The 14,045-nt window shown below is 36.8% G+C and overlaps 3 protein-coding genes across 4 annotated transcripts in view; all 3 read right to left on the reverse strand.

The window, feature by feature from the left end:
- The window catches only part of LOC306651732 (uncharacterized protein), a 484,650-nt gene that overhangs the window by 261,045 nt on the left and 209,560 nt on the right, over positions 1 to 14,045 (reverse strand). The gene's annotated exons all lie outside the window — the stretch shown is intronic.
- Positions 1 to 14,045, reverse strand: part of LOC306651731 (uncharacterized protein) — a 215,726-nt gene that overhangs the window by 188,149 nt on the left and 13,532 nt on the right. The window lies entirely within an intron of this gene.
- PLS3 (plastin 3) overlaps positions 1 to 14,045 on the reverse strand; it is an 81,118-nt gene that overhangs the window by 52,502 nt on the left and 14,571 nt on the right. The window lies entirely within an intron of this gene.

The following is a 14,045-nucleotide window of genomic DNA, read 5'->3' on the forward strand; positions in this document are numbered from 1 at the left end:
TACAACCCATATACCTATTTAGAGTTTGAACAGTAGCCAAGTAACCTGCTTATTTTAGAACGCATGGAACAGCTTCTCCCTAGTGCCCAAGTCGCTCATCCATAGTCAAGTACATTACTTAGAAAGGCAAGTTAACTGTCTCAGACCATTTATATTCTCCATTATTCATTTTGATCTATACATAACATTCATACTCCATATTCTAGTTGTTGCCAAATTTAATTCATTTACATACATTTTGGTTTTGTTGAAAATATAAGCTCTTGAAGGAACTACATTTTCTTTTGGCATAGCACATAGGAGCTAAGCCAATACTTGCTGAACTGAGTAATTTTCTATTGAGAAGCAGTACCTCAAAGTAAAGAGCTCTGGAGTCAGACTGGGTTCAAATCCTGGTTCCACAATTTACTACCTGTGCGTGTCCTTGGGCAAGTTGCTTAAACTCTTGGGCCTCATTTTCTCATCTAGGATAATGACAATAATAACTACATCAGGCAGTGGATGTAGCTCAGTGGTAGAGCACTTTACTAGCAGGCATGAGACCCTGGGTTCTATCCTCAGCACGATAATACCAATCAACCAATCAATACCAATTCATGTAACAGTAACTAGATCACAGTCTGGCACATGGTAAGCACACGATATGATAACTGCTCTTATTAAAATTTGCTTTTAAGCTGGTCTAGCAATCTAATCAGTGAATTGCTAAATTAAACAACTGGTTAGTTGTGAGTGCCTTTTATGGAAGTGAAGAAAAAATCCACGGGAGTACTGGGCTAGGCTCAGTTCTATACATTGACACAGGACAAGTTAATGATTTGTGAGGAAATGGGGCACAATGGAAACATTGGGGTCTTAGGCATCTAACAAACTTCGAGTCCCTGTGACCTGGAACAAATTTATTAGCCTCTCTGAACCCCACGTTCTTTAATAATAGAAGTTTTTTTTTTGGGTTTGTTTTAGAACTGGGGGTTGAACCCAGTGGTGCTTTACACTAAGCCACATCTGCAGGCCTTTATATTTTTTATTTTGAGACAGGGTCTCACTCAGTTTCCCAGGCTGGCTTTGAACTTGTGATCCTCCTGCCTCAACCTCCCAAGTTGCTAGGATTATAGGCATGTACTACCATACCTGGCAACAATGGAGTTAATTCTCAGAAGGCTGCCACGATGATCAAAGAGAGGACATATGTGCATAAGAGCATCTGGGTTCGGCAAGGTGCTCAGGAAGTGGCAGATATTATAATAATCTGTCTGGAGTAAAATATACATACTACCATCTACTCTGTCTACCTGTGCAAATGAAAAAAAGTAAGTCTTTTATAAATAATATAAAATGAGGTGATGCATCTTATGACATACTGACTTCTTGGTATATGCAGTCAACTCACAGTTCATTTACTTGTGAAAAGAAGCCCTCACTGCACAGTCCCTATTATGAAGCAGACAGTGTTCTCCTGTCCTCATCACAAACCATCACCAGCAGACCCTGGATTACATTTTGTCTCCTTAATGGAAGTACTTTAATTTACTGCACTAATCACAAAAACTGTGTGAAATATCAAAAAGCAACACAATCCTGAACAGAAGGAACATGGCAGCAGAAGCCAGAGGACATGTTTTTCCATCTGTCTTTAGTGCTGACTCACTATGTGAATGAAGCCTCTTCAACTTTCTTAATTTCTTCATTTGTACAACAAGCATAGCACTGTCTGCCTGCAGCCACCATGGAGTACAGGAAGTTGTAAGGAGCTACCAAGTACTTTGAGCTAACTGGAAGAATATATACATATGCATTAGCATGTGTTTTGCAGGCAGAGAAAATTGGGACATAGGCAACTGCCTCAGGTAAAAAGACAGTATCAGTGTTAGACCAGAAATGTTGGGTTTTTTTTCCCCCAGAATTACCTTCTCTTCAGCCACACCTGTCACCTCAAGCCACTTAGATGGCTCTGTCCTAAGTGTTATTTAACTACCCTTTTCAGAGATGCAGCATTAGCATTGAAGAAATTAATGTTTTAAATATAAAATATTCTGCTAAGAAGACAACTTTCTCATTTTCATGCACAAGTTTTACAGGTCCTTACAATAGGGCTACTTAAAAATGTTTTACTTGACTTCCCCATTCTTGTTCATCTGGAATATATATGCTTTGCAAACTCAAAGTTTTTTTGTTGTTTCCTATTTTTATTTTTTGGCAGTAAAGGGCACTTTACCGCTGAGCTACATACATCCCCAGCCCTTTTAATTTTCTTTTGAGACAGGATCTTGACGAGTTGCCCAGGCTGGCCTCCAACCTGCCATCCTCCTGCCTCAGCCTCCCAAGTAGCTGGGGTTATAGGTATGTGCCATGCCACAACCCCTGGCTAGAGGCTAATAATCTTTGATCAGAGTAAAACCTGCCCACTTTAAGTCACTGATTTCAAAGTCTATTCACCACAACAGAATTGATTTCAATTGCATAATATTGTAGCAATGGAAAGGATATTCCCTTTGAAAATGTACAACTTTGCGTTGGGGGTGTAGCTTAGTGGAAGAGTATTTGTCTAGCATGTATGCAACTCTGGGCTACCTCCCCAGCACCACAAAAGGGGGAAAGAAGCATTATTTTTTTTTACTTAGTAAATGTTGGGAGGGCATTTCCTAAAGGACAGTTCTACCACATCAATTTTGTGATCAGTTTTCATGTATGGTTCACTTTGTAAACTTCTACCTCACCACCTGAGGTGTGTGTGGGTGTGCAAAGAGTAGAGGGGAGTGTGTTTGTGCATGTGTGTGACTCTGTGTGTTAATAGAATCTGTTTTTACTATGGGTAAGGAAAACTGGCTTGGGAATAGAAGGTGGTGGCAAGGGTTGTGTAATAAGTCTTACATTTTTACAAGCAGGCCACAGAATGAAAACAACTTTTACATTGCATTCCAAATTCATCATGATGAATGCTAAGGAAAGTCAATGGAAACCAAGCTCTAATAGCTATGACAAACAAAACCATGAAGTTCACACACACCTGTGGATATACGCAACCCTGGGGCTGGAAAGAGACACACCCAAAAAAGAAGCATGGGAGTTTCACATACATACTGGTGCAATATGCAGTTATAAGACAAGATACAGACGTAATATTTTTAAGGTCTCTTCCAACTTTCATTCAAAAGTCATGCTCTCCACCACACCCAGCACTACGTATGCTCTTTCCGTGTGTGACAGATACACTGGAGGCCTCTCCCATTGTATTTAATGACACACCACAACAACATGATCTGTTTTCCTTTCATGGAACAGGATTTTACCTATCTTTATCACTTACAAAAGCAAAGCAGACCAACAAGTAACACAGTGAGTGGAACATTAAAGTAGAGGGATCTAACATACAAAGTAGGAGCCAAATTAATATGCTGGAAACTGCTACTGTAATTTTGAGCCATATTGGAAAGTTTAAGAAATTTATCCTAGGAGTGATATTAAGTATACAAACATCCTGTTGCATAGATGTATCACTGAACAATCAAGGGGATCTGGTTTCTGAAAACATTTTTTCATTTCTTTTTTTTTTTAAGTGCTGAGCAAGGAACCCAGGGCTCTGTGCATGCCCTTAGGCAAATACTGACGCTTCATTATACAATATCTAACAAATCACTTTTTATTAATTATACCATCAATCTCATTAGAAAAGTCTAAATATTGAGGGAGCTGGGGATGTAGCTCAGTGGTTGAACAACTGCTTAGCAAGCACTATGCCCTGGGTTCCATCCCCAACACCACTCAAAAAGCAAAAGAGTCTTAGGTACCAAAGACCACAGTGGCCAATGCAAATTTCCAAAAATTTGAATTTTTGTTTGAAAGCTCTCATTTTATCATTGGCAACAAGTGCTCTCAGTTATTGCAGTAACAGGCACAGCTGGTTCATTTTTGACAAAGTATCTGTGAAATATTCAGGTCTGAATATTCAATTATTTGAATCTTTCAAGGAAAATCATTTTCAATTTTTAGGTCACCAATCAGTTCAGCTCACAACTTGAACACTTGCGCAAGGACTTTTCCTCATGACAACCATGTAGCTGAAATGCTGTTATATGCTGGGTCCAATCTCATCACGTAGGACTTTTAAAAGGTGCATACCGAAGAGCTCAAAATCAATAAAATTAATGTTTCCTGCATCATTCAGGACATTGGTAAATAAATGCATGTTATAGATTTTTTTCAAACAGTGAAGGTGTGGTGTTAAGAAATACAACGATTATTAATACAGAATGGTGTCCCTACCTTGTTCTTGCTAAGGCACTAGCAGTTTTGTTGGTTTTTTTTGTTTTGTTTAGTATTGGGGAGAGAACCCAGAGGTGCTCTACCACTGGGTGCTCTACCCATTTTATATTTTATTTTGAGACAGGGTCTCACTAAGTTGCTGAGGCTAGCCTCAAACTTGTCATCCTCATGTCTCAGTCTCCTGAATCACTGGGATTACAGGTATGTGCCACTGTGCCCAGCATGCACTGGCAGTTTTGCACCATCAGTGCAAATGTCAACATAGTAAAAAAGTTAATGACACAAACGTGTTCTCAAAAAAGTAATTCTGACCCCCAAATGGGTACAAAAACCACACTTTAACAAACACATGAAGAAAAAAGTTACGTAGGTTTTAACAAGGATTTTCAATACAAGAATAAAAGTATTAAAGTTATATATCTAGGTTTTAACCTGAGCTGTGCTGTTAACCTGCAAAAAGTAAAGCCATCTCATTAATATCAATTTTGAGGGCAAAACTAAAAAACTTATCTATTCTGGAGCACATTTTGGAGAGATTTGGGTTCATGTTCAAAGACAAATCTTTGATCATGACAGTGTAATTTAAAACCTTTTATTAAATTTTCTTAAAAAGACCTACAAAGGAAACATTTGTTACAAAATAATGTAACATCTACTTCATGTGTATCAAATAAAGATTCTTCTGATAAGCAGTAAGAATTTCCTTTTTGGCATAATGGCAGCACAGAAAAGTTTGAAAAGTGAAACTCCATAGGCAATGAAAAAATTATTACTAAGTTAAAATTTTAAAAACCAAGTGTACCACAGTATTTGTAAGTAAAATAATATGTGGACTATTATAAAGCAAATCATAAAAAAAAGAAAAAAAGAGGAAAGGATAGGACAGGACCAGGCATGGTTGCACAGGCCTGTCATCCCAGCTACTCAGTAGGCTGAGGCAGGAGGATCACAAGTTTGAGACCAGCGTCAGCAACTTAGAAAGACTTCATCTCAAAATAAAAGATAAAAAGGGCTGGGGATGTTGCTCAGTGATAGAACATGCCTGGGCTCAATCCACAGTACCCAGCCAAAAAGGAAGAATGGGAGACAAAGATGAACATTAAACATTACTAATCACGAAACTGGGAGTAGGGGTGCCTATACTATTTATTTATTTTTTTAGTGGTGCTGGGGATTGAATCCAAGGCCTTGTGCTTGTGAGGTGAGCACTCTATCAACTGAGTTATATCCCCAGCCCATGCCTATCCTATTTTACTTTGTATGTTTGAACACTTCCATAAAATTAAATCTTAAAAATTTTTCATACATAAGTATTTACTATGTCAGGAAGCAAAACTAAAATTCCTCCTCTATTCATTCAACATACAAGTACTGATCTGGGCCTCTACTCTGCAAAAGGCACTATACTAAATGGCATCAGGAAACATAAGGATCTATGAAACATGCCTTTCATATCCTCAAGAGGCTCAGTGTGGCTGTGTCCATACATGTTAATATTATAAGCACAGAATACTAATCATATCAATATTAATTCCTTAAAATGGGCATGCCTCCACTATGACCATTCTAAGGGGTACTTATGCTTGAGCCAACTGAGTTGTAAATCAGCACAAACTTGAGCCAACTAAACTATAACTCATTATCATGGAATTTTAAGAAAAAAATAAAAGATAAATAACATGAGAAAGAAAAGACAAAAAGGAAACTTAGAAAAGAAGTGAGACTCCCCTTGGTTTTCCTCTATAAAAGGAAACGAATAAGAGATGTGAGCAAATATGGGCATGACCACATCATTTTTCCACCACAACCCGTCATCTTATTTCACTTCAGGACAGGAACCATCATGTCATCTCCTTTGAGTCAGCTCTTGTACTACTCACATAGGCAAAAATAACTGAGCAATACATTCATTTTCCACGGTGACCATTAAATACATTTAAGGAGTTTATAAGTCTTCAAATGACAGAAGATACATTTATAAATGCCAAACCTTCACATTAATTTGAGGTTAATGGGTCCTTTCACCCCCTACATATTAAACCTATCCTAAAGAATAAATTAATAAGTTAAAGCAGTAAAATTTCTCAGTTTCTCAAGTGATCTGAATAAAACACCAATAAATGAAACATAAGAGAGAATAAAAAGAAGAAACTATTTAGCGATCAGTTTCTAGCTTCTTGCCCTATATTCCAAATTGTCAATTTTTCCTTATTCACACTCCAGATAAAATGTACAAAAGTCCTCAAGACTCATTCAATGACGGTCTTTAAAAGCTAGGCAGTAGCATTAAATGATTTAGCACCTAAGACAGTGCCTGGCATGCAGTAGGTACTCAACAAATCAAGCTTGCCACATAAAAAAGAAAAATCATCTCGCTTAGCTGTTAAGACATTATTGCTTTAGCTTTCAAACTTTAAAATGACAACTTTTTGACCTCACAAGGAATAACAAAAGAAACCTACAAACGAAAGAGCTGCTCTAGCATTTCCTGCCAGCCTGCCCTAGTCCAAGATTAACCTTGTCAGTTCTTAGGAAGATATATAAAATCCCCTTTAAATGACTAATTCAGATGAAGTGGTAACATGAGGCCATAGCTTCCAAGATTCTGGTTTCTACTTGTTAAATGCATCCATAGGCAGTTTCAGATATATTTGCATGTGAAATATTTCCTGACTTCTGTGATTATTGGGAGACGAGTTCAAAGAGGAAAACTGTTGCCTCATTATCTGATAAAACACCCTGAAGACTACCAACAATCACTGCAAGAACCACCACCAAGTACCCTGTCAGTGGAATTCTTTCCTGTAATTCTCTCAAGCACATATAAACACTATCAAGACACAATTCAAATAAATTCCATTTTATTGAGAATTAGCCAAGAACAGCCTGCTTTCTATCTCTTTTGAATACATATATTGAATATATATGTGTATGTATCTATTATATAGATACACACACACACACATATATTCCTTTCACAAAACCATGTAGTTAGAAATTTGTGTGTGTGTGTGTGCACAAATTTGGAATTACCCTTTTACACAAGTGAACTATCCCCAGCTTTACATATAGTTCAGTGTTCCACTGCCAGGTAGAATTCACCAATTGTACTATGCTATTTTTAACCACTTTTCTCAGGTTAATTTCTTTGGTTCTGTTGCCATTAAAGCTTTATTAGTTTATTTTTTTAACTCTCCAAAGAGAGTTTAGTTCCACAACAATGGTTGCTATTTTCTACACATAATGGTCATTGTTAAATTTGGCCCAACAAAGAATTGTGAACACAATGCAGATTTATCAGTAAGATTGGTTGCAAAAATACCATGGTCTCAGAAAGTTGCCATTCAAATGTATGGGAGACACCTTACAAATTTTATTTATTGTATTTCTGCTGAAATGTCTCATATTTCTTTGAGAATGGAGTAGAATCCATAAACATAAAATTTACTATGTTGGTTAAGATTACTAGACACTGGATTGTAACTGACCAGTCTTGCTTGTTCAGTATTTTATTTGGCAATCCGTTACTGGGCACAGCTAAAAATCTCATTATAATGAATTCTGCCACAAGTCAGAAGGCTTTTGTGATCCTCACTTGCTAAAAATCACATTGTTGGCAAAATGTCATTTGCACAGGAGTAATCAACCTCTTCCCTCTCCCAGCTTACTGCCTCAGAAATTGGCTAAAACTATTAGCTGATTTCTTTTGATAGGATAGACTATTCTAGACTCATTGGCTCTAAGAATTCACTGCTTCGGAGAATGAACTTTCAAAAGCTCAAATAAAGGACTAGGACTATGGCTCAGTGGTACAGCACTTGCCAGTAGATGCAAGGCTCCATCCCTGGCACCACAAAGAAAAAGACCAAAGAAATACAAAAATGTAATAATTATATGTGAAGAAAGAAATTTGCATATTTCTTTATGATGAGAACCATATCATTCTTGTTTTCTTTGTGTGGGACTGGATGTGGAACCTAGGGCCTGCTCTACCACTGACCCAGCCCACATTCTTCTTTAAATTATACTTTTTAGCCTCAGCAACCTAAGGAGGCCCTAAGCAACTTAGTGAGACCTCGTCTCAAAATAAAAACGAAAAGGGCTGGGGATATGGCTCAGTGGTTAAAGATCCCTGGATTCAATTAAAAAAAAATCATATACATACCTACACACACACACACACACACATACACACACACACACACACACACACACACTCTCTCTCTCTCTCTCTTTTTTCCAATTAGGGGATACTGAAGCTGTAGCTATTACCTAAACAGAGTTAGGAATAAGTGATATTAGTGTTGGTAAACATCACTATAATGATAATTCTAAGATAAAACTAAGAGTCATGTGCTATAACTTAGTAAAGGTTTTCATTGTAGAGAAGTAATTCTGCTAACTGTACATAGGGAAGTACATTTGGACTGTGATTTTCCTATTCCTGCTCTTAGACTTTAACCACTTAATCCCACATTCATAGTGTTAAAGGCCAACAGTGATATATTTTATTAAAGCAATAAAAGCCAATTTAGAACATAAACAGGATAGGAAAAAGAACCAGAAGGTTTTGTTTTGTGCCTCCTACCCTGAATCATTAAGTAGGAAGAAGAGTGGAAAAGCTTTATCTTGAGAAAGCAGGACAGAAATGAAAGCATGATGTCATTTAGTTTCCCCTCACTCAAAAATGACAAGGTGCTATTTCTCTTCAGTTCTTCAGCCATGATCAGTTTGATAGCCCTACTCCACTTTTTTTAACCTGACAGTAAATTTCCAAGTGTTCTTTTAAGTCAAGGGGTTTACCAGATGCTTTTGGTAATTTTTAAGATTTTATTTTACAGAATCGATCATTAAGACATGAGAATACACAAATGTTTTCATTTTTAAACTTTTGATTTATATTTGTGTATAGCAAGCACATCCCAAACTCCAGTATCACAAATCCCAATACTTTAATAGCATAGTCCATTTTACTCTTTTTGGAAATGAGTTTGTTTGAGAAAACAGAAAGGACAAACCAGACTTTCTTTAGGCAGAACGATAGGTTTAGGAATCTTATCAAGAAGTCTTAGAAGTTTAATGGGTGGTGTTTAAAAATTCTAAAAATAAACCTCCAATATTTAAAAAATTTTTTGAGACAGGGTCTTGCTAAATTGCTGAAGTTGGCCTTGAACTTGACATTTTTCTTGCCTCAGCCTTCCAGGTTGCTGGAATTATAGTCATGCACAAACTTGCCTGGCTTCTGATCTATTTTATAATTTAAAAAAATTCTGGAGGAGCTGGTCACAGCTTCCTATAGTCCTACTGACTAAGGAGGCTGAGGCAGGAGGATCTCCAGTTTCTGGTCAGTCTCAGCAATTTAGTGAGACCCTCTCTCAAAATAAAAAATTGTGTCATTCCTTTGAAAAACTTCAATTTTGGCAATTAAAAATGACATTCAAGTTATATCTGAAGAGGCACTGCCAATTAATCAATGATTTCAAAATTATAAAAATTGATTTTTAAATGCTTCCACCATTAAGAAATGATCCATGTTGAAGACAGTCATGTTTACCCCGATTTGAACATTACACAACGTACACATGTATGAAAGACATCACATGGTACCATATACAATATTTAGATTTTCATGTATCAGTTAAAAATACACTAAAGTTGTTCAATTATAAAAACAAGTCATATAGAAAATAAGACCTAGCATTAGACTAGAGAAGAGACTAAATTGTCTTCCCTAATGGAATTACCATTTTAACTTTACTAACATTACATATACGATCTCAAAAATCAAACTCATTAGGTGCAATTCCTCTCAAGTTCCCAGAAGTTTTTTATAGTTATTGACAAGCTTTTTCTAAAAATGTATGTAGACAGGAACAAGCCTAAGAATATCAAAAACATATTGAAAAATAAGGTGGGTGGAATCATTCTACCTGGTGCAACTATAGGAATCCAGACAGTGTGACATTGGCAGAGCAACAGACACATGGAATACTAGAACAGAGAACTAGGAAATAGACCTATACAAATATGTTCAACTGATTTCTTTTCCCCTTTCTTTCTGCTTGCTTTCTGTCTTTTTCTTGTTTGTGCTTTTTGTGCCGGTGATTGAATTCAAGTCTTTGTACCTATTAAACATATGCTCTGCCACTAATTCCACATTCAACTGATTTTGCAGAAGGGAATCAAAAGCCCATTAGTGGAGGAATGGTACTAGGGCAGTTGGACAACCACAGGCCAAAATAAAAAATAAAAAAAAGAAGAAAGACTTTGACCTAAATCTTACACTTCATAAAAATTAACTCAAAAGGGATCACCGACCTAGATATGAAACTTAATACCATAGAAGTGGAAAAAAGAAGAAATCTTCAGGAACAAGATTTGGTGAAAAGTTCTTAGATATGACATAAAAAAAGACAACGTAGGAAAAGAAATACTGACAAATTGGATTTATCAAGATACTTCTGTTCTATCAAAGACCTAATTTATCCAGATTAGGATATTTGTATTCCACATATTTGATCAAGGACTGGTATCTATAATATATAAAGACTTCTTAAAATTCAACATTTAAAAAAAATCTAGGCCAGGCACAGTGGCACATGCCTGTTGTGATCCTAGCAATTCAGGATGCTGAAGCAAGAGAATCCCAAGTTTGAGGTCAGCCTTAGGAACTCAGAGAGGCCCTCAGTAACTTCACAAGACCATGTATCAAAATAAAAAGAACTGGGTATGCAGCTCATTGGTAAAGTAACCCTGGGTTCAAACCCCAATACAAATAACCAAAAAACAAAAACCAATTTACCAGGTATGGTGGCACACTCCTATAATCTCAGCTACTGAGAAAGCTGAGACCAGGATAATCACAAGTTCAAGATCAGCCTGGGCAATTTAGCAAGATCCACCTAAAAATTTTTAAAAATGATAAAAGGTGGGAGGTTGGGAGTATAGTTCAGTAGTAGGGTCTCCTGAGTTCAATACCCAGTAGTGAAACAAAAATAAAAACAAAAACAAATCCAATCAGAAAATAGGCAAAAGACATGAACAGACATTTCACTGGAGAAGATAAACAGATGGGAAATAAGTACATGAAAAGATGTTCAACATCATTAGGCATCAGGGAAACGAAAAATGAAACTCAATGAGATCATCACTACGCACCTGTCAAAATGGCTAAACAGTGACACCAAATGCTGGCAAGAATATAGAAAAACTGGATCACTCATATGTTGCTGGTGGAAGCACAAAATGGTGTGGTTACTCTGGGAAAACATTTTGTCAGTTTCTTATAAAACGAATGTACAACTCCCATATAACCCAGTAATTGTGCTCTTTGGCCATTAATCCCAGAGAAACAAAAATTACATTTACACAGAAATAACTACACAAATGTTTAGAACAATTTTTGTGATAGCTAAAAAATTACAACCAGGACAGATTATAGTTGAGTGGTAGAGTGCATGTTAGGATGCACAAGGCCTTAGGTTCTATTATCAGCACCAAAACAAACAAATGAAAACAAGCAAACAAAATGGAAACAGCCCAGATGCCTTATTTTTGGAAAGGATGGTACTGGGGATTAAACCCAGGGCCTCATGCTTGCCAGTTAGGTGCTATCTCCAAGCCACATCCTCAGCCCTGGCCCAGATGTCTTTTAATGGGTGAACAGTTAAGTAAATTGTGGTACCTCCACACCACGTGATACTATTCAGCAATGAAAAGGAACAAGGTATTGATAAACACAAGTTGGATGAATTTCCAGATGATTATGCTCAGTGAAAACAAGTCATCCCCAAAGGTTACGTTATATAATATGAACATGACATTATAAAAAGGGAGAACAGGTAGGTTAGTGGCTTCTGTTGTCAGGAATAGTGTTAAGGGGAGAGGAAGGTGGGCAACAAAAGGGATTCTAGTGGTGAGGGAATGTTCTTCATCTTAACTGTATCAATGTCCATAGCCTAGTTTTGATATCGTACTATGTTTTGGCAAGAGGTTATCATTGGGGGAAAATGGGTAAGGGTACTCAAAATCTCTCTGTGTCATTTCTTACAACTATGTATGAATCTATAATTATCTCATAAGTTTAATAAAAATGGAATTCACATTAAATACAGAATATAGTATAACTAAATTGATAGGGAAAAGGAAAGAAAATCTACCTGTGGTAATTCCACTTCCTTTTAAAACATTATTTCCACTAATATTTTCGAAACATTAACACTAACTACTATGACATAATAGTCTTAGCACATATAGTCAATTCATGACTCCACTAAAGTATCTGATCTGTGTAAAATATATTTTTCCTGTTCAATGCCAGAATAAAAAGGAACTTACATAAAGAATAATTTCAGGGTTAAAACCCACCAATACATGATGACTTAGGTATCTATTATTAGAATTATTTTTACTTATCCAAGTGACGCTTCTCCCTAGATAGTCAGGTGGGCCATTCCTTTATTTCCCTAATATTTTGCCCAAAATTCTTCTCAGTAAAGCCTTCTGTGGGCATATTACTCAAGATGGCAATGCCCTGCTTCTCACTCCCTGTACCCTTAATCCTGCTTTAATGTTCTCCATAACATGTTAGCATCTAATATACTGTATCATGATTTGTTTTTCTATGTCCCCCCAGGAGAATGTAAGCTATATAGGGGTAGTGAGTTTTGTTTGTTTCATTCACAGTTCTAATCCCCGATGCCTAGAATAGTACCTGGCATACATAAGGTGCTTGGCAAATATTTGAATGAGTGAATGAATAACTGAATGAAATGGATTTTTTTTCTTGGTGAAGATTTAACATAGAGGGAAAAGACCAATTCTATGTGCATGGAAAAATCCAGTTTAGAAGGAATCAGGAATGATACACCCCATTATGTATAGTCAATATGTTGAAATTAGAGTTTTTCAAATATTTTGGGTGTATTATAATATAGGAAATGCTTTAAGACTGGTGCTTAGGACTACAGTTTTGTTAGCATATAAGTGCTCTGGATTGAAAATATGACCCAGAAAAATAGCTCCCTGCTCTATAGCTATTGCTAATGCATTTCCATTAGCTAGGGAATTGCTGTCAGACCCCAGCTGCTTTAGCTATAGGTGATGTTGAGTTTCACAGAGTTCATGGCAAAATTAATGACATAGCATCTATCATTTTGTTAATGTCTAAAAGAAAATATCAGTTAGTATAAACTGATTCAGGGAGAAAGAGGCACTGCTGTTAAACGAAGTTGTACCCTCGATGTGTTGTTTAAATATACAGTGAGAAGAGAGGCTGATTAGGTCCATCACTAAAATCTGGCTCTCCAGTGATAGAGACAATCCAGTCCTCCACCAAAAGCCCTCAACCACTGTATGCTTGGGCAAGCCACAATCAGATCTCAGTTGCCTTGTCTGTAAAATCAGTGGCCGGATTTGATTCTGAGCACATCGAATGATGGGACATTGTTTTATTTATCTTAGTATGCCAGGCACATTGTTGATAATTAACAAAGCCCTGTTAACGGAATTCAGAAATTAAACAGGAAGTTCTAAATGGGTCTCCAAAAAATGGTACCTTTACTTGACTAACTTCTAGCATTCCTGTCTTAGGGGTATCTACCATTTCCTCAAGAACCTCAAGGTTCTCACTGCCCATGAGTAAGGAGTCTGGGTCCAGGAATGAACACAGCACAGTAGAGTTCTAGGGGTCATTAGCTTTTCTCACCTGATGCCACATAGGTGGATCTGAGGTCAAGGGTGCTCAAAAGATAAGCTCTCAACTGAAATAGAAGGTGACTCTT

The sequence above is a fragment of the Sciurus vulgaris genome (assembly GCF_902686455.1).
Source record: "Sciurus vulgaris genome assembly, chromosome: X".
NCBI lineage: Eukaryota > Metazoa > Chordata > Mammalia > Rodentia > Sciuridae > Sciurus > Sciurus vulgaris.